Source organism: Canis lupus, chromosome 35 (assembly GCF_003254725.2).
Source record: "Canis lupus dingo isolate Sandy chromosome 35, ASM325472v2, whole genome shotgun sequence".
In the NCBI taxonomy this organism is placed as follows: Eukaryota; Metazoa; Chordata; class Mammalia; order Carnivora; family Canidae; genus Canis; species Canis lupus.
This window is the reverse complement of record NC_064277.1, coordinates 15,595,272-15,617,474: the sequence shown is the minus strand read 5'-3', so window position 1 is coordinate 15,617,474 and position 22,203 is coordinate 15,595,272. Positions and strand designations below refer to the sequence as shown.

The 22,203-nt window shown below is 42.9% G+C and overlaps 1 protein-coding gene across 14 annotated transcripts in view; it reads left to right on the top strand.

The window, feature by feature from the left end:
- The window catches only part of ATXN1 (ataxin 1), a 413,020-nt gene that overhangs the window by 343,192 nt on the left and 47,625 nt on the right, over positions 1–22,203 (top strand). Inside the window, exon 7 of one of the 14 annotated variants that reach the window (XM_025443971.3) lies at positions 18,115–18,238. The exons of the other annotated variants lie outside the window; for them this stretch is intronic. The gene's annotated coding sequence lies outside the window, so the exon portion shown is untranslated. The remainder of the gene's footprint in view (positions 1–18,114; positions 18,239–22,203) is intronic. 14 annotated transcript variants of the gene reach the window in all.

Sequence of the window (22,203 nt, the reverse complement as noted above, 5' to 3'; positions counted from 1 at the left end):
TGTCTCTCTCCTGGCTTCTGGTAGTTCCTTGGCTCATGGCCATGTGATTCGAATCTTCCTTGTGTGTGTCTGTCCAAATTTCCCTTTTTGTAAGGACTCCAGGTGTAGTGAAATAGGGCCCTACCCTACTCTGATAAGACCTCATTGTAACAAATTATTTCTGCAGTGACGCCTCTCCCAAATACTGTCCCATTCTGAGATACTAGAGGGTAGCCCTTCCAACATATGAACTGAGAGGAGTGGGACACAATTCAACCCATAACAGTGCCTCACCAGTGATGGTTTAGGGGTTCAAGCTGAGTCTAGCAGCCCTGAGTTCAATAGAGTCCCCTTTTGGGGAGGTGAATAACAAGTATTCATTGATTTCAGGTACCAGGGCCTTCTCGAGTCTGTGATGCAATGTCACACTCCCCCGAGGGCTATTTATGGCCTACACGCCTGTGAAGATTTGAATGCGCGTGTGCAGAAAAAGACAGTCAGCCAGACAGGTTTCTACACCCACTTCAGAGCCTTCACGTAGATCAGTCACCCACCCTGAGCACCACGTTAGATTTGACATCTGAAATGTGTCTGGCATTTTCAGGTAGAGAAGCCTTTTATTTTTTTTTTTTTTTTTTTTTTTTTTTTTTTATTTACTTAAGCTTTTATTTTTATTTTTTTTTTTTTTTAATTATTTTTTTTTATTGGTGTTCAATTTACTAACATACAGAATAACACCCAGTGCCCGTCACCCATTCACTCCCACCCCCCGCCCTCCTCCCCTTCTACCACCCCTAGTTCGTTTCCCAGAGTTAGCAGTCTTTACGTTCTGTCTCCCTTTCTGATATTTCCCACACATTTCTTCTCCCTTCCCTTATTTTCCCTTTCACTATTATTTATATTCCCCTTTTAAAAAACATCACGTGGATGCCAGTTCCTTACGCTCTCTCCCTGAAAGAGCCCAAACACGGAGACCTAGACGAAGGGACCTGCCAGGGGTACTAAACCATGAATAACCAAGCTTCTGAGTAAGCCTGGAGTCTGCAGCCTCATAATACTTAAGGATTATTAAGCCTAATATTTTTGTACTTAGTCCACTTGGCCTGCAGGAGATAATCATTGAAGTCTGCAAACTGATGAGCATCGGGAGGCTCTGTCCACTGGGCATGGATCATAAGGCTCCCTGCATTCATCCCATTCTCTGTTCTGAGAAAGGGGACACTGAGCATGGTTCCCTGTGCCTCATCGCAGTGCTTACACGGCCCAGGCACATCAGGGAGCTCATGAGCCAGTGACGGATGCCTGGATTCCATCCCGAGTAAAGCCAGAGAAGTACTCATCCAGGCTTGTGGAAAATCCTGCAGCCAAACCAGTGCATGCCCTTGGGTGCAGAGCCACTGCAGTCGCCACCAGGCAGATGTGCACATCCCCGCTGGCCCTTTTCTTCTTTCTTTCCCTTGCAACTTCTCCCCTTACTTCCTCAGTCATTTATTAAGTATATCCCTTCAAGACTCATGTTGAGGAGATCCCCCAAAATGACCCATCTGGGGGCTTCCCGTGCATTTGTAGGCAGAGGGAGTTGTTAATGCCTTGGCGTTCCCATCGGCACTTCATGGATTCCTCTGGAGCCATTATTACCCTGTGTTTTAGGGACCTCAGGTGCACACCTGTCTCCCAACTAGATGTGGAGTCTCAACTGCATTTTATTCTTTTTGGTTTCCCTCAAGTGCCTAACTTGCACGTACTGTATGGTTAGTATAATGGTCATTGATAAACCAACCAAATGAATGAAGGATTCCCTACTCAGGGCTTGCATAGCACTGTTCTGAAGGGTCGTGGAGGACACGAGGTGATACACTTGACGGTAGGGCATTCTTCCTTATAGCTTGGGTTATAAAATTCAAAACAAATGGCACCCTAACAAGTGAACAAGTCAATGGGCCGGCCTGGTGGCATCGGGGAAAGAGCACTGCCCATAGACTCATTAGATTTGGATCCCAACCCTGGCACCACCAGTTACGTATTCTGTGATCTCGGGAATTTCCCTTAATCTACCCAAACTTCACTTTGTGATCTGAGAAACTGGTCTAATGCCCATCTTTACAAATTGCTGTGAACACTAAGGGAATGATGTATGTGAGCTTTGTAAGGGACAAAGTGCTGCATGAATGTCAGGTTGTCGTTATGACACAAGGCAGTGTCTGAGTCAGGACAGGCCAGCAGAGAGGCATGGGTAGGAAGGATTCTGAGTTTGCAGGCAGAAGTGGGCAAGTAATACAGATGCAGGAGTAGGTTTGACCTGAGCATTGAAGGCAGAGGTCGTCTTGGATAGGCAGAGGGAAGGAGCATAGCCGGAGAACTGTACACGATTTGCAAGGGGCAAGGAGTGCGTGGGTGAGGGGGACGGAGGGCAAGCCCTGCCCGAGATTCCTTCACCCATGCTGGACTAGGTGGGAGGTGCCTGGAGCTTCCATTCCTGCAAGTTAAATTGCTGGTCTGTTTACGTATACCTGCTGTGATTTATGATGATGCTTCATTGTCACGGGGCTGCATCTCAGGGGTAGAGGTAGGAAATCACTTGCCGTCCCCCAAGCCCGCATCCTCTTATGCTTCTTGTTTTACACACACTCCCCACCAGTTATCAAACTGTCCTGCTCCCCTTTCAAGATTCGGCTAGACCTTGTCTTCTCTGTGCCACACTCATGATAACAGCCCCATGTCACTGCTGCTCCTGGACAGGTGCTCTTTTTCCTCCTGGCTCTCAGAGCAGAGCCCTGTCTCCCATGGCCAACGGAGCAGCCTTGACGCAGCATGCTGGGCTGGCTTGGTTGGTGTCTGCCTCCCCCACATGATGATGGCCTCCTGGAGAACAGGGAACATAACCTGTTCATGTGTGACTCTCCAGCACCTCTCCCAGCCCATGTAATCAGCACTGATGAGAAGGACAGAGGGAGGAAGGAAGATCTTTTCAAATTCTGCACTTAATTGACACAGAAAGGCAGAGCCTTTGCCTTCAGATCTCTGCCACTAGGAAGAGCAGTATCCTGGGTTACCGTCAGGAAATGAATTTGAGGGATGCCTGGGTGGCTCAGTGGTTGAGCATCTGCCTTCGGCTCAGGTCATGATCCCGGGGTCCTGAGATCTAGTCCCTCATGGGGCTCCCCTGCAGGGAGCCTGCTTCTCCCTGTGCCAATGTCTCTGCCTCTCTCTGTGTCTCTCCTGGACAAATAAATAAAATCTAAAAAAAACAAATGAAAGAAAGAAAGAAAAAGAAATGAATTTGAGAATGATGAGAATGGAACACGATCACATGACCAATCAGCCGACTCGTGTGCCAAAGCTTTCTGAGAGGATGCCTTGTTCAGTCCAGTGGAATAGTTTCAAATTTACTTCCTTTGAGGTCAACATATTTTTTGGCTTTGGGCAGAAACAATGATATGTTGCTCTTTATTTGTAATTATACATGGGGTTCGTTTTGATTTTATTAATTTAAATATGCAGGAACTGTTGAGGTGTAATTCTTGAGGATGCTGGAAATAAATTGATAGGAGCACTTCGTGTGAATGAATGAATGAAATAATGAATTCATTCGTTTATTCATTAAATAACTTTGAAACGAGATTGCTAGGTGGTTGAAGGCATTTCTTTGCATGCCCCTGCCCTTTCAACAATATCTGAATTCAACAATATCTGTTGTGCACAAAGTACACCTTCCCTGAGTGAAGACAACTACAGTCTGACAACACTTTTAAATTGGACAGTACTAAAGACTGGTTATTTTGAGACCAAACAGTGGAATTTGGTGTCAGCATTTGGATTTTTTTTAAAAAAGTGAATTCAGAGTTGCCAACCAATTATTCAATTGTCAGAAAACATAATGTAAATGGCATTCTTAAGAAATTTATTTTTGTGTTCTTGGCTTTTATGAAACAAAGGGCAACTGCATCTTAAAAAGCTATAGTTTTTAAATGAAAGGCAAGTAATAAGCTGGTGTGATTTGCTCTTACCTTTGAAGCACCTCGGGATATACATGATGAGTCTCCAAAGCTGTTCTCGCCCCTTCCAGGCCTTACACCCAATGTCAGCTGGCCCTGTCCTACCACGGCAGTGTTTGTTCGAGGGGTGGGCCCTGTGGTCGGTGTAACGTATGGTCCATTCAGATTCATATGCTGACTGATAATGAGTTCTGCTAAATTAAGTGCAATTCTGTGGATCGACAGCCTAGTCAAAATAGAATCCCTACAGACCCTAAAGCGAACATTTCTTTTCATTCAGATATGCTGTGGGCACGAAGGGAGGATTTAGTCCAAAGTGCCTTGGGGTCTTGTTCAGTCCAGAGAGTGATTTTTCCCTCTTTTGCCTATAGCCATTTTCTTAACATTACTGAAAGGACTTTTTTTCCTAATGAAGCATGGAAATTGATTGTATCTTGCCAGGAGGGTTCTTCCTAAGTCTTAAGATATTAAAGATTTCATGAGAACCACATGAAGAATATCTTCCTGAATCATTTACATTTTTCCCTTTTGTAGGCTTATGTAACCATGCAGAAAATCTAATAATAAGTGTGCTATTAGCGTACCATGTGCCATCCTGCAGGCAGCAGTGCTGTGAGGGCAAGGAAACAGTGCCCAGGGTCTGTGGATAACGTTACATTGTACAAGTGTCTGAAGAAAGCTCTTCTGGAAAATCTATAGCTAATTGGACAGAGAATCCATTTTTATCAGGCTCTTTTTCTTCCCTTGTTCTTTATTGTTGTGGAAGAAGACAGTGCAATGACCATGGGCCTTTCTCAGGGGAGTTTATTTTCCAAAGTAAGTTGAACTGTTCTGAATCTCAAAGCAATGTTGGTCAACCACAGGTGATGCCAACCCAGAACAGGGCATAAATAGCTAAATTTGGAATAGAAAGAGCCCTTACATTTGCGTCAAAGGAAGGCAATGAATAGGGAAAAACCAAAGACACAAGTATTATTATTCCAGGGATACCCCAGCATCCATTTATAAATCAAAAGGAATCGATAGGGCCCAGCCTTTCACATGTTCCAAAATTTGATAAAAGGTTCTATTCTGGGGGCAATGAGGTGGCTTCTCTGTTGAGCGTCCAACTCTTGGTTTCAGCTCAGGTCATGATCTTAGGGTCCTGGGTTCGAGCCCCATGCTGGGCTCCCTGCTCAGCAGGGCATCTGCCTGAGATCCTCTTTTCCACTGCCCCTCCCCCTGCTTGCTCTCTCTCTCTCAAATAAGTAAATATATTTTTTTAAGTTTCCATCTGACCCCCAGAAACTTATCAGCAGGATAAGAGAAGGAGGGATGAAGAATTTTGCAAATGCCCCTACTTTTGTAACCCGGCACAGAGGGCCATCTGGTAGGCTAGGGACACACATCAGCTTCTGTAGTAGATAAAGAAACTGCAGAATTGTCCACAGCTGTTTCCTCAGAGACACGTCTCCTGCAGATATTTGCTTTGGATCCCAAGTACCAAGGCTATAGTTCTTAAAGTTTCACTGTTTGTGCCTGAGAAAAGAGTTTTCTGTTTAAGGTGGCTTAGTCATGGGAATCAGTGAAGTCGCGTCTGGGCAGTAACATATCCCTTCCAAATCCTTGTGCCTTCCTGATAATCCCAGAATTTTCTCTTCCCTTTGGTGTTCTGTTGATGTGATGGTGGGGTCTGAGCACATCCAGGATCTGCCTGCTGGGGGAGTGGGAGCGGGAATGTTTTGGTTTTTCCAGGGGCTGCCTTTCTCACCCTGTTCCCTGCTCGGCACATCTGCAGAGATGCCAGGTATGTCAGGAGCAGGTGCCTGTCCTCCACCGGTCGGAGAAGTGTTCTTCTGAAGCCTAGTTAGCAGGGATCCCTGCTGCCATGAAGCCGGGCAGATTTTTTTGCATGTCTGCAATATTAGACATTTTCGAAAGGGGGTGGGGCTCATGCTAGACTCTCCTCTTTCCTTGGGAAAATATAAGAAAATGGACAGATTTTACCAAAGTTGTTATATGTTATTCAGATGTCTTTCCCTTCTTTCAGAGTTTTTCCTTCAACAGTATCCCCATAAGATTCATGTGCGGGGCTTCACACCTTTCCTCTCAGGCCCCAGCTTGTCCTCATACCAGCCAGAGGTGAGGGCTACTGATTGGTGGGCCACCTTCCCCTCCAAACCGCAGGGGTGTCCTCTGAGCACTAACAGCCCAGGGTAAGATGCCACTGATGATGCATCACCATCCGTACCTTCTGAGACATTTTCTCTTTAATTGATGTTCACTTGGACCTATGATATTTCATTAAGGTCCAGAGGTGCTCATTAAAATGAACATTGCATAATATGCTAGATGTGCCTCATCATGGTGAGCCCAAGAAAGGGCTCTGTGGAACTTGTTAAGAGAGGGCATTTATAGATTGTTCAATTAAAGGATTAGTGTTGTGCTAAACCATTTTCAGGTTAATCAGTTGTGGGAAACCAGATTTGATATTTAAGCAGGCTTAAACTATGGTTTTAGAGTGAGAAAAGTTGGGGAAGCCACTGTAACTTCTCATAAACCCTCTAGCTTGCTAATTGGCTGTACCGTACAGTGTGCACTCTAATTTTGTTATGTGTGAGCCTTTTTTTCTCATCTGAATCGTGAGTTCCTTTTTAATGGGGGAAGCGTGTGTGTATGTATGTGTGTGTGTGCACGTGTGCCTGGTGTAAAGCTTCTGGTGCAGTTCTAGGTACATAACAGGTACTAAAGAATTTGTTCATTGAGTGACTGTTACATCTTTAGAATGTCATTACAATGTGTGATCATATGGTTTATGTCATGGTGGTTCCTGTAAAATGTATCTTTGCATAGAAAAACACGGATATTTCATGTTGTTCTGTAGCCAGGCTGTTATCGGCAATAGGAAAATCACTACAAAGTGCATATGGAGGTAGAGAAGATAAATGAGTCTCATCTAGAAGTGATGCTATTAACCTGATAAAGGGATGACTTCCAGACCTCCCCCTTGGAATGGCCTGGATTCCTTTATCAAGAAACGTGGGTAGAATTGATCAAGAGGGCCCATCTTTCTTTTCCCTTTCCCTTGGCAATTGCTAATAATTGCCTTTTACCTGTATATACAGGTAAAAGGCAATTATATATATATATATATATATATATATATATATATATATATGAAGCAGATAGAAAATAAAATAAGTAAATATTGAATCAATGGGGGCACCTGGGTGGCTCAGTGGTTGAGCATCTGCCTTTGGCTCAGGGTATGATCCCGGGGTCCTGGGATCAAGTCCCTCATCGGGCTCCCCATGGGGAGCCTGCTTCTTCCTCTGCCTATGTCTCTGCCTCTCTCTATGTGTCTCTCATGAATAAATAAATAAATAAAATCTTTAAATATATATCAGTGGAAAAACTAAGGCACAAATAAGAAATACTACATCATTTGTAAGTGGTGGCTAGATCATTTATAACTGGAACCCATACTATGAAGCTATTACAGATATAAGAATGCAGGTGCTGATTGCAGGCCTGTAGGAATAACATAGGATGTGCCTCAAATAGAGATGTGCTCCTGTAGCAGGCCCAGGACATCCCCCGAGCCTCCTTGAAGGAGGAGTTACTGGAGCACCCACAAAGCCCTGCAGCCTTCTCTGGTGGGACCTCTTGTTCTGCCTCATATCACAGGCCCCCTTCCTGCCCCATAAAGCTCCTCTCTCTAATTCTCCACTTGACTAAAGCCACATTCTCCAGTGTCCTAAAGGAGTCCATTGATTGTGCACATTTCAGAAGTGCCAGCTACTGCAGCCATTACCAAAATGAAATCCACTTCATCTGAACGGATACTTTGGGGGCCAGATATATGATGGACTAAATGGAATCATGTTGCATTTCATTTCTGTGCTGGAGGGCTTTGAAGTGTCAGCTCACCCATCCATCCCACCTGTGAGCTTCTCTCCTGTTTGCTCTCAGCTTCTTTTTCATTCTCTCCTTTGTCTTTTGTTTCTCTCTGTATCTTCTGCTTCTTTTATTTATTTATTTTTAAGATTTTATTTATTTATTTATTCATGAGAGACACACACACACAGAGAGAGAGAGAGAGAGAGAGAGAGAGGCAGAGACACAGGCAGAGGGAGAAGCAGGCTCTAATCAGGGAGCCCGACATGGGACTTGATCCCAAGTCTCCAGGGTCATGCCCTGGGCTGAAGGTGGCGCTAAACTGCCGAGCCACCTGGGCTGCCCTCTTCTGCTTCTTTTAATTGTTTTTTCCTCCTTTCTCATTGGTCTGGCCCTGGTTTGGTGAGGCCAGGGACTTGAGAGGGTGTAGGCTGTGTGCCAACCCTTCTTTTAAAGCACAGTCTCCTTCTTGGCATTCCTTTAGATGTTCACCTATCTGTTTTTCTAATACTCTTTCCAATTTTATAAAGGAGAAGTGGGTGAGATTTGCAAAATGCTTTGACTGATTGAGTTTATTTTTTTAATATGACTTTTAAAAATGTATATCAACAACATTATGCAGAAGAAACTGCCTTAGGGATGCTGGTCTGCCCTGGATTTAATCATAGGGTCATTATAATACAGAAATTTTATAATATCATATAGTCCAGTAGGGAAAGAAGTCAAAGAAATATGTAAATTTCTGTGACCTCTTTAGACACTTGGGATTAAACAAATTAAAACACTTCTATCAATTCAATTTAAATATCGGTTAAAAAACAGATTAGCATATTGTATATCTTTTGCGATCACATTTCCTCTTACCTGACCAGCCGAAATACGGCTAGTGTTAATTAGAAATATTGGCATCTGCAGAGCAGATCATCAGTTTTTGTTTGGTATAATAAATCCTCGTTCACAGGCTTAGAGAAAGTTAAAACTTAAATGGAATGTAAGTACATCATTTTTAGTTCTTCTATTGGCTCATATTTAGCACATATAGGTGTTTGAAAAGATGCTTATTTTTAGTTAACAAAATATTTGTGTGCAGTTGGGTATTTTTAAAGTATTTAGAATGGTTCCTTCTTGTAAGTAAATTAAATGCTATTCTTGGATTATGGTTTATACCATTCATTTGCTATGTAAAACCTATCTTTCTAGGTAGTGTGAAAGCAAATTGGTCCAGCTCTACTGAAATACATGGCATTTCTCTGATTTCTGAGGCTTCAGAATATAAGTTCCCAGCATCAGGGACACGGTCTCCCTGCCGCCCCAAGCCTGCCTCCTCGAAGCAGCCTCCAGCTGCTTGGGACTCAATCAATATTTGCAGATTGATTAAGATTTCGCTCCGTTAATTTATATGCCAAAATTATTTACCATTTGCCAAGTGATTTTGAATTTGACAATTAGTTACAAGCTGTGCTGGAGGTTTTATCCAGTTTTATTTTATCCCTCCTTTAACTAATTTTAAAAAAATAGTTGATTGCATCCTGTAATTCTAGCAGTACAATATTAAGTGAAAGTAGAGTTTAAAATACATTCAGAATTATTCCAATTTTGCAAATGCACAGAGATATATGTGAACTTTAAATATATTATATTATACACACACACACACACACATTATAGATAATATATATGCCAAAAATAAGCTAAATCCAAGTAGTGGCTATATCAGTTTGGTAGGATTATGAGCAATTTGTATATTTTTTAATTTTCTCGTATTTCCAAATAGGAGAACATTTTGTTTTTATATCAAAAAAGGCAAAAATATTTAGGTTGTTACATTAGTAACTGTTTTATTTTAATTCCAGTATAGTTAACACACAGTGTTCCATTTGTCACAGGTGTACAATACAATGATTCAACAATTCTATGCATTGCTCAGTGCCCATACTGACGAACTGTACTCTTTACTCCCCATCACCTGTTTCATCCTTCCCCACCTAGACACTGGAAAGAAACAGTTGTCATTCTTCTCCTGTAGGTGTCTCAACTTTTCTAAAGACCTTGTTTGTTTACCAGGTGCTTTCATGACATTGCTTAATGTCTGCTCTTGAGACTTTGTTAAGCCAACGGGAGAGCGGTTTCAGGAGCTTCTGGTCTTTGATACATGTATACCTTTCAGGCCTTTGATTGTTATTAGTGGAGAAGAGAGTGGACCCAAATGGAAAACAGTTACATTTTTAAAATATGTCCAGGGGGTTAATGTGAAAAGAAAGGCTCCTGGTGAACTTGACAGCTGACGCGGCAGCCCTGCTGCTCTCTGTCTGGTTGCCTGGAGCATAGCATTTAACCTTCTGCATCAATTCCCTCTTCTGGACACTATAATATTCATAATACCCACCTCATGCAGGATCCCTGGGAGGAGCAGATCAGATAATAATGCGTGTGGAAGTGCTTTGAATGATAATCAGGACGTTATTATCACCACTAGCATTATTTCCCCGCCCAAAAAGGCAGAAGTGCTAAGACGCAGATGGTCTCTTTATCTGGAGCAGGAGCCAGGAAAATCCAGGTTTTCTCTGCTTTGCCCTCCAGCATGAAGAGTCAGAAGGTAAATATCAATATTGCTCTTCATAACTAATAGCCTCATAGTTCGTGACAGGTGATTTCTTGGTTTCTGTTAGCATTTCAGAGACCATTATACACAGCAGTCATCCTTTGCAGGGTTAGAGAAAACTCATTTTCTAAGGCAAATAGTCTCAAGTCAAGGGTTCCGTCCTGGTGGAATGAAATAAGGAAAGGCAGTTTATCGTTAAGGTAAGCAGCTAGCATTTAAGTAGATGTAGAAGATTATCAGACATGCTGCGGGGGGCGGGGGGAGGGGGGGGCAGGGAGCACTGAAGACAGTGCCCTTTTGCACATCTTTAAATGCCTGTAATTGCTCAGAAGCCAAAAGTGAAACCATAGATGCATGCAAATGTTAGAGGTTAACCCCATCCACGGGCATTCACCAAATAAGTGAAAGATGGATCACATGGTGTAAGATTAGGGCTCTGCTGCTCCATGGCTCATCGTCCTTCCAAATCTGGGGGCCTTAACCAGGGGGCAGAAGAGAAGAACTCGTTTTGGATATTGGGTTTATCATCCACATGGACGGATGGTGATTTTGCTAGAAGTAGAACAGAATAAGGGAAATGACATATTGCCCATCTCTCTGTTACTGTTTTCATTTTGAATGTTAAAAAGCAACAACAATGGAGTTTTAGACTAAGTAGGCGATTCAGAGGTACTGTAACATAGGGGAAGAACACTTCCTTCTGTTTTTAATAGCCATAGAGTGATTTGTGGGAGTGCAGATTGTAGGGTGGGAGAATGGGGATGCACCAGGAAGAGACCACGGATTTATTTTTCCCCATTAATTGAAGTTAATAAGTGAGTTTTGTTGGTTTCATGATATCTGTTAGTTTCAGAGGATTATTCTATGAAAACGTCTAGGGGTGTGTTTTGTGGCTGTAGCATATTGGATATCTTGCGTATGTATTGAAGCAAAGATAACTTTTAACATTTCAGGTACTGACTCATCCCTCAAATTTGAAAAGTTAGTGCTTCCTTAAACATAAGTGCAAATTAACATAGTTTGATACATTTAAATACTAGGATACAGGTTAAGACATGTATCAGCTAAGGAACATAGCTGGAGAGAAAACAGTTCTCATGTCCATTCAGTACTATGCCTCCTTACATTTTGTATTTGTTTAATATCTTACTCCTTGAAAATGTGTGATTTGAGATTTGATGTGCCAATTGGAAGACCTTGGAGGCTCAGAAATTCACAGGCATGTAAAATATAAAACCATATTCATTTAACAAATACTGATGGGCATATAAAATAGAACCTCCATCATCTATCTTTAGAAGTAGAAGATTAAACAGAAGTGTAATTAATTAATTTGCCAACTCTGCTTCCCTGATTGAGACATTTATCACAGTTGGTCTTTAATCATTAGGTCCCCTATCTGTGAAATGAAGTCTGTTATGACCTCTGAGGTCTCTGTTATAGAATTAGGTACAGTGCCATGTTGTGCACACACACACAAAAGTAAAAGTTAAGAAGCATAAACATTTATTTCTCCGTCACATAAAAGAAGGAAGATTCCAGGACAGATGTGGCAGCCACAGAGGCTCAGGAACCCAATTCTTTCATTCTGTTCTGACATCTTTAGTGTATTTCTCATGCACAAAATGGCTGCTGAAGCTCCAGTCTTCACAGCAGCATTCCAGAAAGCAGGAAGAAGGAAGGGAGAAGGAGGGCCCAGACCTCTTTTCAAGGATACTTGCCAGAGGTACCATAGAACACTTTTGTTTACTACGTGTCAGCTACTGTCGGCCAGAATTTAGGCTCAGCATAGCTAGCTGCAAAGGGGGGATGAAGATCAAACCTTCCACCTGCACAGCCATGTGTCCAGTTCAAAATCAAGGTGTATATTTCCAAGGAAAATGGGGAGAATGGATATTGGGGCAAACAGTGATTAGCTTTGGGTATTTAATAGCTCAAAAAGCCATAATCCCAGGGGCACCTGGGTGGCTCAGTGATCGAGCATCTGCCTTTGGCTCCTGGGGTCCCGAGATCAAGTCCCACATCGGGCTCCCTCTGGGGAGCCTGCTTCTCCCTCTGCCTATGTCTCTGCCTCTCTCTGTGTGTTTCTTCTGAATAAAGAAATATAATCTTTTTTTTTTAAAACCGTAATCCCATATTTCTGGGGAAATGTGACCTTGCAGTCAGGTCTGAATGTAAGCCGAGTATGTGCAAATCAGGCAACTCCAACTTCCTTAGCTGTACCTTTTATTTAAACCTGCAGTTGTATCCTCAGTTCTGGGATCAGAATTTTGTTAGCTTGATTGTGTGTATGTGCAGGAGAGAGAGCAAGAGAGGGAGAGGGAGAGGAAATCTCTTTTGCAAGGTGTGATGAATATAAACACAGTCACTCGGCAATTTATAGCTGCTCTTGGCCCTCTTCCTCCCCACCCCCAACCCAGTGTCAGCACACACAATGTTACCCCGCACTATCAACACTTCCTATGATTAATAGTGACCGGGAAGGGGGTGCTAGCTTTCCAGAAGAGTCGTTTGCACCAGCTCAGGTTACTTGGGGTCACAGAAGTCTACTAATGATTGCAGCCCTGTTGCGTTACGCTGCATGGCTTGTCTATTAAAACAGGTGTGGGCCTGAGCAGGAGGGGAATGTTCCCTCGGCATAACCGAGGAGCAAATCATTAAAAGTTACAGCCCTCTGGTTGGGGGCTCTATGCATAACATCCTTCTAGAAAGTAAAAGAGGAAAAAAAGATCACACATTCGTATTTTTTTAAGTCCCCCATTTTAGTAGCTAATGGAAACTAGGACTCTTCTATTCTGGGCCAGAGTCTCTACAGGATGTTTGTGAATATGTTACACGTGGGTTGCTTGAAGGTTTAGGCCCGTTTTATTCCCCACATACATATGTTCCAGTGTGTGAGATTTCTTGATCAATTGACAAAATCTGAGAGTCCCTTTTGTTCTATTCTAAGTCCCTTTCCGCACCTCATGGCAGCAAAGAGGTCAGCTGACAGGTGCCAGAGCCAGAATTTAGCTAGGGGACGGTTTCTGAATTCATGTGAATTGCTGTGTGATATAATGTCGTTTCCTAGGAAACTGCCAGCATCCAGCTAACCTCCGGGAGGGCAAGTGGTCAGGAAGGTGGAGGTGGTGTTAGAACCGTTATTATTGTTGTTTTTAACAGGCAGACATGTCATGAACTCTACAATGAGAGTAGAGTTTCCATATCTCAGCAAGGCCTCGTAGGTAATAAAAGGTGGACTTCCGAGATTGTTTCTCTAAATGTGGTTATTGGTCTGATCAAGATTTAGCCACAAAAATAAACATAATCTCTGGCGCCAAGAGAAAGGTCAGAATGAGTTGAAACTCGGAGGAACAAATAAAGAAGCAGGAAATAATTTTCTTTTTCACACTGGTATAGATGGGGAGTGGGCCGAGGTAGGACTCTCCGGGGAGCCAGCACAGGCAGATATGTGAGTGAAGGTGGTTAACACCTAGAGGCAGACGGTAGCACTTCCATGTAAATGCAGACAAGCAGAAGGAGGTTCCTAAAGCGGACGAAAGGGAAGGAAAAGAAATGAAAATTGTTAAATATGAGGTCACTCCAGACTGTTTGGGTCCAGCAAGATTGCCATTGTCTTACCTAAACACAGCTCAACACCATTTACGAGTTTGAATGCGCTCTGTGGACTAGAGTCTGTGCTATGCGTTGGATACAATTGACATAAGAGTTGAAAAGTGAAATAATTTTCCAAGAGATTTTTCTATTTGGTTTTGTCATAAATTGTCTCCTGCTTACAGATCAGGCTAGGGCCTACGTAGGTTAAGCCCCCGAATGTCATTTAGATGTTTCTCTAGTATAAAATAGAAGGAAGTAGAAACACTTTGAAAACTGGTCATGCCGTTTTCATCCTCCTTGTTCTACTATTTAAAAAAAAAAAAATCAGGGGCACCTGGGTGGCTCAGTAGGTTAAGCGTCCAACTGCTGATTTCAGCTCAAGTCATGATCTCAGGATCGTGAGATCGAGCCCCACCCCCCCAACCCCCTCCACACAGGGCTCTGAGCTGGGCCTGTAACCTGCTTAAGATTCTCCCTCTCCCTCTGCCCATCTCTTCCCTTACTCCAGCACATGCTCTCTCTCAAAATAAATTAAAATAAGAAACAAATTAAAAGAGGGGCACCTGGGTGGCTCAGTGGTTGAGCGTCTGCCTTTGGCTCAGGTCGTGATCCCGGGGTCCTGGAATTGAGTCCTACATCAGGCTCCTGCGTGAAGCCTGCTTCTCCCTCTGCCTATGTCTCTGCCTTTCTCTCTGTGTCTCTCATGAATAAATAAAATCTTTAAAAGAAGGAGAAAGAAAGAAAGAAAGGAAGGAAGGAAGGAAGGAAGGAAGGAAGGAAGGAAGGAAGGAAGAAACTTAAAGAAATTAAATTTCTGATTGGGACAACACACATCTATGCTTTCATTGCACCGTGCACACTTTTAGCTTAGTGCCCATCATGCTGGAAAGACAGGAGAAGCCACATTCAGACTGTAGTCACTAGGTTCTCCCTCTGTTCCCCTGTTCTGATTGGAAGTCCTTTCAAGGAGATATGTATGACACCTGGTCAGATTCTTCTTCCTACCCCACAACCCTGATGCTTCCCCTGGTCCATACAATGTTTATGGAACAATCCCAATGAATGGCTCACTTGCAGTTTCCTAAGTGGGATGTAAGTGGCAGGTTACATTAATGGCCAGTGTGGTATTTATCTTAGGCCAATTGGTCTAAAAGCCTGGGTTCCTGGAACATGAGAGGTAAACGTATCTTTGGGAATTAGAGGCAGACCGTCTTTATCCTTACAACCTAAAAATATCTAGAACTTTGGCACGAAATTATTTCTAAAATGTTGACACTTAGTCAACAATAGGAACTTCACTTAGGGAATTATTTTTTGTAAACCAGATCATCAGACCCAAAGTTGTACCAGCTGCCCAAGTGCCATTGTTTATTATAATTAAAATACCAAGAGGTCTGTAGTCATCCTGCAGAGTCCTCTTTTAATAGACTCTAGCTATCGAACTTCGTGAACCAGACACTTTCAAGTCCTGAGCTTGGAAATTAAAGCCAGCGCCTACTGCCAAAATGCTTTGTCTCATAATCAAAATGATTTCTAGGACCTGCCTCAGGCCCCGAGAAATTCCTGTTGACTTGGCCATTTTTGGTTGGGACTATAGTTCAAAATCACTTAAAAAGATCTCACCAGATGTCACAGCCCAAACATTTATTGGTGATCTCTGGTTCTGGGAGTTGTCTCAGCAAACCCCTCATCTAAATCATGCCGCCCTTCACCTGAGTAACATGAAATGCTTCCAGACTCACCGCTAAATCCACTCTCCACTCCAGACCAACTCAAGAAACAAACCAGAATGGAGAGGAGATTGGTTGAGAGGAGGAGTATCCGGGTAAAATTTGAGAATACAGTGAAAATCAGCTGGTTTGATATGGTGGGAGTAGAAACACACCTCAGTAGGGTTCACCTTAAAAATCTCAGGAGGAACGCATCCCAAGTGGAGGAACACGTTGCCTTCTTCTGTGGCTAGACTGACCATGCTGAACAGATCGATTCGTGTCAAAGAGCACTGGCTTTGACATATGTATACCATGGCTTATTTATATACTTTATTTACTCTTAGTGGAACCTTGAATCAGTCTCTAGATTTGTTTTGGTTCTTCCGTGGAGGCACCATAGAAGCCCAGTCAGCAAATATGCATAAGCATTTAGGATTATTATGAGACACGTTATGGAATTAATTTGTGTAACATTGAATGTGGGTCTGTCATGTATGTGGGCACTATGTGGCTGGTGTCAGGGTTGGGAAGAATGAAAGGCATATGCTTGCCCTTGGGAAGCTGAGACTCTAGAGCTTGATAGGTGCTGCTTTCCATGCCAACTCCCTTTGTATTTCTGACGCTGTCAACTAGACATTTAGCAACCATTCACTTTCCCAGAAAAACTCTCTTAGAGGTGAAATGACAAGGTAAGGGAGTTGAAGAAAGCAGGCAGGAATGGAGATAGAAAAGGGGGAGGTACAGTCACAAAGGCTGAAGTACACATATATTCTGTAGCTGTCTCTGTACCTCTGAATCATCTCATTCAATCGGCTATTATAATGGCAACTGGAGGAATGCTTACTTCAGCGAGGTGTGCCATAGAAACCACCTAACATAAAGGCACCTGGGTGGCTCAGTTGGTGGGTTGTGCGTCCGTCTCTTGATTTGGCTCAGGTCATGATCTCTGTGGGATCAAGCCCTGCATTGGGCTCCATGATCGGCGGAGAGTCTGCTTGAGATTCTCTCTCTCTGCTCCTCCCCCTGCCTACTCACACAGTCTCTCTCTCCCTCTCTCTCTTTCTCTCTCTAAAATAGATAAACCTTAAAGAAAAAAGAAAGCATGAACATATAATAGTGCTTTATAGATACTAGTTATTATCCTTCCTTCTTGTCATTAGTGCAGAGTAGGCATTGAAGAAAGGTTTGTTAAATGTGTGCATAGGGGATTAAAGTGCTGGAATTTAAGCCTATACATAAACTACATATAATATATACATATAAATAGAGAACCTTGTGTCGTAGGAGTGGGAGCAAGGTGTTCACATTATATTCTGACACAAAGGATCTGAAATCTTACCTGAACCACACTGGCTTCTAAAGTGTCTCTCTGCCCCCACATCACCCTCCATGTACAAAGAAATGACAGCGACATCTCCGTGGTGCTGCTGGTGGGAAGATCCGCGGGGACGTGTCCTTTCATTTCGCTCAGGCGGGGAGAGGTGAGAACAGGAGAGGGACCAGACAGGAATGAAGCAGTGATGCTGATCAGTAATGGAAGCCAAGGTGGTGAGAGGAGGGTAAGGGCCAGGACCGGTACGAGAGCGTGAGCATTTGCAGACAGTGCTAACAAGTGACACCAGGTGGCTTCTCTGCAATGTCCCCTGATGCCAGCCCTGTCCTTTTTCTGCAGTACCAAGACAAAAACTAGCTTCTTGCTTTAGGGGTATAAAGCTCCAGATGGTTACAAATGGCTCCTTGGAGCCCGGGCTCCAATGGCAGCCAGGCAGGAGGAGAACTAGTTGCCCTGTTTCTCCAGAGTCACTAAGTGGTTCACACGGGGGTTAGGCAAGAATGGCCCCCATTGTCTCCAGTTTCTTTATTTTTTTTTAAAGATTTTATTCATTTATTCATGAGAGACACAGAGAGAGACAGAGAGGCAGAGACACAGGCAGAGGGAGAAGCAGGCTGTATGCAAGGAGCCTGATGTGGGACTCGATCCCAGGTCTCCAGGATCATGCCCTGGGCCGAAGGCAGGTGCCAAACTGCTGAGGCAGCCAGCAATCCCTTGTCTCCAGTTTCTGCCCTGGTTCTGCAGAGCACTGGAAGGATCAGATGATCCTTACTGGAGGTTGGCCTCACAGAAAAATCAAATATAATGATTCATGTGTTGAGTTCAAACCAGACAACCGAATTATGGGTCTGACATGAAGACAATTGGGGCAACGTGGGGGGAGGACAAGTTTGGAAAGAGAGTGGAATCTGCTGGGAGTAAATTTATTACTGAACATTTTTTTTAATCTGCAGGTTAGAGCTGAGAGTCATTTTGTTTATAAGTGCTGCAATGTCTTTTCCCTTAATTTGTTTATACAAGTTTTAGGGGCCAGTTACATTTTTAGCATACAATCGACTTTTATTCCCGGAGGACTGCCCCAAGACAATCCATCAGCTATTTCCTCAAAGCTCTGGAAGAGGGGATAAAAGGCATATTTTGAAAGGTGGGTGTGTATGTGCAAAATATGTTTGTTTTAAAAGGATCTTAAATGCTGTAGAAATAATTAGCCATGTGCACGAACCAAAATAATTAATACCAAATGGTACAATATCCTCTCTGAATCCTGTTTCAAAACAGATCTGAATGAAACATTAAGTTCTATCTTCTTTCCTTGTCTCCCCCACCAACCTTATTACATCAGATTTTATAATAACCAGTATTACCCTTTTGGCTATGAATTCAATGTCCCTCTACAGAGCCATCCTCCTAAACCAGCCCGCTTGCCCTTTAGATGCTTCATGTCTTTGGGTATTCCATTATTACTTGCTTTCTCCAGGGGCCCGGAAGTATTAACTGTTGAGCCTTTTCATTGTCTAAAACAAGTTAAATGCTGTAAATGTGCTACTACATTGAAGAAGCTGCTAGCAATAAGGTTACCTCGTCCCTGGGAATCATTTATCTAGAATCAGTAAAGGTGTTCTCATGCGCTGGACTCAAACTTCTTATCTTGTTGTGTTGTTCTATAACAAACGGAAGGGGCTATTCTAGAATCCAGAATATAGGCAGAGGCCTCAGATGATGTGTTGGGATGATGGAGACAGACATCTAAGAGTAGGGTGTGTGTGTGTGTGTGTGTGTGTGTGTGTGTGGTCTCCACGGTATCTTTTCAAATGTAAACTCACTAGATCACCAAGAGGAATAAGAAGGTGATCTTCATCTGCGTTACCTCTCACTCACCAAGTATGTTACCATCAGAAGAGTTGAGATTGGCTTCAGGGCTCCCATGAACGAGCCCTAGGCTTAAAACCAGTTGAAGAGAGAGCAAACCACAGGCACAATGTTTTCCAAGAGGTTTACTTCCCTTAAATTGAAACATAATCATGTTTCCTGGCTTTCAGGGCACTTGTACAAAGCCCATCTGTTTATTCAAGCATTTGCTTGATGATGTGGGAGGCTCAGCCAGTGTAATCCCAGGCATGCGATTTTCAAATGCTGAATGTTATTCAAGCACATTGTTTCCCATTAACATGCGTAACTTTAAAATAAGATAATCAATAATGCAAATTTATCCATTGAATCTTGAGGATGGAAAACACATTTAAGATGTCACAAAGTATATCCATGCTGCTACTTTAAAGTAAGACTATAAAACTGTTCTCTTTGAAGTCATCTGTGTCGCACAGCTTTTTTTTTTTTTTTTCTCTCAAAGATTTTATTTATTTATTTGAGAGAGAGAGCACACATGAGCAAGCTGGGGGAGAGGAAGAAGGAGAGAAAGAATTCTAAGCAGACTCCATGCTGAGTGGAGCCCATCTTGGGGTTCGATCCAATGACCCTAAGGTCACGACCTGAGCCAGAACCAAGAGTCAGACGCTTAACCCACTGAACCACCCAAACACCCCTAAAGTCATCTGTGTCCACACAGCTTAATCCAGTGGTTATTAACAACCACATTCTGGGTTAGGTTCTTCTAGAAGCTCACCAGTGCTTGCATTGTTCAGCATAGGTTGAGAACCAGTGGTCTAATCCAGTGGCCTTTCTTCCATCACGTCTTTCTTAGTTTCTCGGCTATATCTATAATATAGTTGATGGCCTTAGCTTCTTTCCATCTTCTTGACTACTTTCCCTCTCTTCAAGTTAAAGTTTAAATTTAGGTGTCTGTCTCCTCCCTCTTTTCTGCCCTCCTTAGGTATCTCTCCCAGCCTCAACTTCCCTTCTGGGGTATCGGTACTGCTTCTGAAATGTTGGTCTGCTTACCTGCTCCACATCCTCACAGATGAGCTCCATATGTTTGTTTTAGTGCCATATAAATCAAAATGAGTCTTAGACGGATTACCCTTTCCTCCTCCAGAACAACATCCTTTTCATTTTATTTGTCTGATAATGGTCATGCTCTTCTTGTTCCCCTATAAGCACTCTCATTCCTTTGGCTTGAATTTAGCTTCATCCAGGAATTCACGGAGCCTTGCTAATTCTTCTTACCTCTTTTCTATACACGCCATAGCTACGTTAGTCAAGACCCTAGGAGCCTGCACGGAGTTCACTGTAGCCTTCTGCGTAGCGAGATGGGGCAGAGAGTGAAAGAGGCAGTGAAGTAGGAGCTGGAGAGACAGCATCCTGGTCTTGATTCTGCCTTTAATTAAAACACACTCTAAAGCTCTATGACCTTAATAATACAAGCCAGTTCTCTGGGCCTCGGTTTTGCCACCTATAAAATAAGAGATTTCATTTTATAAATGGAGTTATTAACTAATTAGAAAGCCTATGTGGAATTCGTATAAATTCCTTAGGGATTTGGGTTTCTTGGCCTTATGCTGAAACCGGCATCTGAAATGCTGATGAAAAAAAGATGACAGGGGATGGTGCTACACGCCGTTTTACTGTCACACATGACCCTCTGTTCTGATTTATTCCATGATTACTGCTCTTACAATCTGGACCTCTGAAACAGCAACACCAAATACAGGAGGGGTTGGGGATTTTTATGTTTTTTTTTTTTTTTCCTGAGCACCATCCAAATGTTGGTTGCTCACTATTTATCTTCCTAAAAATGTTTGACAAATGCGTAATTTGAAAATTAGCTTACTGTCCTTGAGCTACCATTTAGAAGAGAAACCTGGGCCCAAAAAAGTTTGTACACAGCTACTATGCTGGGATCTTAAAAAATCAGATAACCCAGAGTGGCCTGAATACATGACGTGTTTTCCCACAAGGAATTTCAAGCAACTTTCCTGATATCAGTACATTTGTCCTTATGATATATTTATATTTTATTTTATTTTATTTTATTTTATTTTATTTTATTTTATTTTATTTATTTTATTTTGTTTCAGAACAGGTCACACTGTTCTTGGCAGTATACAAGATGAGAAACTGAGGAATTTTCATTTAGTCTACCTCTCTGCTAGTTTTCTGCCAAGGAAAATTGAGAGAGAAAAAAAGAGTGTGAAGGAAAATACTAACACTTACTTGGGCCCTGACTATAGGTTTTGAAAAGTTTCTTCATCGAAGGGCAGAGTACATTCCTATTCCCAGAACGTTGCCAGAAACAAAGAGATGATGCTTAGAATCAAATACAGTCCTATTTCATTTCACCATTGCTTTGAGACTCAATAAGACAGAAGAGTGGAGCCATTTTCTAGCAAAAGTCAAAAGACGTCAGAAAAACTTTTATTTTTTTTTTATTTTTTTTTTTAATTTTTATTTATTTATGATAGTCACACACACAGAGAGAGAGGCAGAGACACAGGCAGAGGGAGAAGCAGGCTCCATACACCAGGAGTCTGACGTGGGATTCGATCCCGGGTGTCCAGGATCGCGCCCTGGGCCAAAGGCAGGCACTAAACCACTGCGCCACCCAGGGATCCCAGAAAAACTTTTATGTGGAGCCTTCCAAGCCATAGGATGAGCAGGGAAGAGGTGGAAAATTAATGATTTGTGCAATGGCTTAGTCCCTGATTCTTCCATCCAAAGAACACTGGAAGTATTTTGCAGACTGTGGGCAGGAACCACAGGAGGCAGAAGGGAGTCACTACTCGGATGTTGCCCGTAAGAAATCCAGGTATTTGCTTATTTGCAGCCAAGCCACACAGGTACTGTAAGCAAGAGGCACGTTCAAGGCAACATGCCTTCATGGCTTCTTTCAATGTGTTGACAATGTAGAGCTCTCAGGAGGAAGAGTGGAGAGTGGTGACAAGGAAGGCATGAGCTCCACCCATGGCACGCCCAGAGTAAGCCCTTCATCTGCTATTTTTAAGAAGCAGTGTTTGGAGCTGGAGGTGTTTGTGGTTACGGGAGAAGGCAGGAGGAGGCAATTCAAGTTGCCAGTCTGAAGGATGGGGAGGGAACAGAAAGGAACAGTCATGGCTTTCTCATGGATGAGGTTTCCTCTTCCCCACCAGGCTCATCCAGCAGGGTAGAAACTGCTCTTCTTTGCGTTTTCACTTAAAAGAACCTGCGGGGAAAGTG